The sequence below is a fragment of the Mastomys coucha genome, unplaced genomic scaffold (assembly GCF_008632895.1).
Source record: "Mastomys coucha isolate ucsf_1 unplaced genomic scaffold, UCSF_Mcou_1 pScaffold13, whole genome shotgun sequence".
NCBI lineage: Eukaryota > Metazoa > Chordata > Mammalia > Rodentia > Muridae > Mastomys > Mastomys coucha.
In genome coordinates this window covers 11,713,508-11,716,227 of record NW_022196895.1, presented here as the reverse complement: position 1 = coordinate 11,716,227, position 2,720 = coordinate 11,713,508, and the positions used below count along the sequence as shown (strand labels likewise).

The following is a 2,720-nucleotide window of genomic DNA, read 5'->3' as shown; positions in this document are numbered from 1 at the left end:
AGGAAGGAAGGAAGGAAGGAGGGAGGGAAAGGGGAAGGAAGGGAGGGAGGAAGGAAGGAAGGAGGGAAGGAGGGAGGGAGGGAGGGAAGAAAGGAGGGAAGGAAGGAAGGAATGGGCTGTAGAGCAGCTCCAGGAAGGTGTTTTTAGAAACAGTTTTCTGTGTGATTAGCTTTCAGAACATGCTTCCATGCCCTGGCTTCATCTTTAGGTTTCTGGGAGACAGCTTTTGTGTGGTGGGTAACATCAGTTCTGTCTAAGTATTCAGTGTCTACATAAAGAGGAGGAAGCATGCACTCTATCTCTGGCCACCTCTGCCTTGGATCTCACTGGGAGCAGGGACTCAGTGAGTAAAGTACTTGCCTTGCAAGCCTGAGGACCCAACTTTGAATCCCCAGAGCCCATACGGAAAAAAAGAACTGATCGTGGTGCTGACACACATTTGTAAGCCCAGGGTCAGGGGAAGCCGAGACACTTGTAGCCCTGGGGCTCACCAGTCCCTGGCTGTGCCTGGTCAGCAAACCTACCTGGCAAGTTCCAAATGCATGAGAGAGTTGTTTCAAAAAGCAAAGTGTAAGATGTCCTCAGCGGCACCCGAAACTGGCCTCTGGCTTCGACATGCACTTGCACATCCATGTACACCCTCACACATGGACATGAACACCAATAGAAGAAGAAGATTTTAAAGATCTTATTTAAGGGGGCAGGTGCTAGACACGGGATGCATCGGGATGGGGCAAGAGTCTAGGAGAAAACCCAGCAAGGTTCAGAAGACCAATTCTAAACCTTACTCTTTAGCACTAAGCCTTCCCCCCACCCTATGCCCAGCTGAAGAAATGCTGGTTTCATTTTAAATTTAGCAGTAGCTACCCATTTGTGATTTACAATGTAAATGGTAGATACCTGGAGAAGTCTGGAATCCTTAACCAATCAGTTATGCTTTGAATTTTTCCTTCTTCTATTGCAGGCCTGGCAGTGTTAGTGCTGTGTTGAATGAGGTCACAGTCTAACTACAGTATTAACCCTGAAAATCTGTTCATTTCCACCCGAGCACCCTCAGGCAGGAGATAGAATGTGTCCAATTGAAAAGCTATTACAGACTCTGCAGTGCTGTGATGGTCTGAATTGTAACAGGTGTGTGCGTGCGAGTACATGTGTGAGAGTGTGTGGCTGTGTGTGTGTGTGTGTAGTCAGAGAATCACTTTCTAATGGGAAGCCACATAATACGTATCTCTTAAAAGTGGTTTCTTATTGCTTTGTGAGGTGTGTAGGCATGATGTATATGTGTGTGTGTGTGTGGGGGGGTTATGATACCTGCACATGTGTGTGAGTTTGTGAAGATGTGCATATGCAAGTCCCAGCATGCATGTGGAAATCAGAGGGCAACTAGGGCGTCAGTCCTCTACCCTCAGCCCTTTCTGAGGCAGGGTCCCTGTGCTGGCTAGGTTTATGTCAGCTGGACACAGGGTTTGGGAATCGGAGAAGAACAAACCTTAACAGAGGAGACGCCTCCATAAGATTGGGCTGCAGTGTAAGGCATTTTCATAATTAGTAATTAAGAAATGTGGGAAGGTCCAGCCCATGGTGGGTGGGGTCACCCCTGGGCTGGTGGTCCTGTGTTCTTTCTCCATGGCCTCCATCAATTCCTGCTCTCAGGTTCCTGCTGTGATTTTCTTTACTGGTGTTCCACAATGTGGAAATATGAAGCAAGTAATGCTGTCCTCCTCAGCCTGCTTTTGGTCATGGTGGTTCATCATAGCAAGAGTAACACTAAGACAGAAATTAGTACCAGGATAGAGGGGTACTCCTGTGACAGATGCGACTGTATTGGATTGGGGGAGGATTGCGGAAGGATTTTGGAACTTTGGGCTAGAAGAGCCATTGAGTGTTGAGAGCTCAGAGAGCTGTTTTGTGGGAGCTTGGAAGATAGGACTGTGGAGATCACTGTAGATGATGGAGGCTTGGCTTATGAAGGTTCAGAGGGAAGCAAAGACTCTACCAGGTTATTTATGTGAAGAATCTGCAATTATCTGTTCAGTTGGAGCTGTAGAATCGGCTATGATTAACACAAGACCAGAACCACTATAATAAAACCTTTGCTTTTCTGGGACAATGGGTGCTGGTCAACTGGGACTGAAGAATCAGCTGTGATTAAGAAGAAACTGGCATCCTTGCTGTGAAGGATTCTGGGAAGTGTTTCCTCAGGGTCACAAGCAGATGCTGTGTTCCAGAGGTGGGTAAGGCTGTGCCTCCTGCTGGCAGCTGAACTTGGTAGTGAAAGAGTCACCCAGGTGGCACTGGATTTGAAGGCATGAGGGGTCATGGAGAATAGTTGAGGCTTGGCACTGTGTGGCAGGGCTGAGGTCCCTGAGGAGAGCCCAGGAGAGGCCATTGGTGAAAGTACAGCCTAGTTGCAGCAAGAGACCCCAGCATTGTAGAGATATCATGGGATGACCACCACCACCAGCAGCAGCAGTGGAACACACACAGCCAGCCAGAGCCCAGAACAGGCTGTATGCACTGCAGAGCATAGAGCCAGAGAGGTGGCCCAAGCCTTTGAGGGGAGCTCAGGTTGGAAGTGGACCCCAGGCGTCGGCCACTGACTTCTTTACACAGTTGGAATTTGATTTGGCTTTGATTGTGACCGTGCCTTGGTTTTTTCCCTCTTGAAATTATATATGTGTGTGTGTGTGTGTGTGTGTGTGTGTGTGTGTGTGTGTGTG

At 48.4% G+C, this 2,720-nt stretch overlaps 1 protein-coding gene across 5 annotated transcripts in view; it reads left to right on the top strand.

Moving 5' to 3' along the window:
• Positions 1 to 2,720, top strand: part of Kctd1 (potassium channel tetramerization domain containing 1) — a 201,495-nt gene that overhangs the window by 151,803 nt on the left and 46,972 nt on the right. The gene's annotated exons all lie outside the window — the stretch shown is intronic.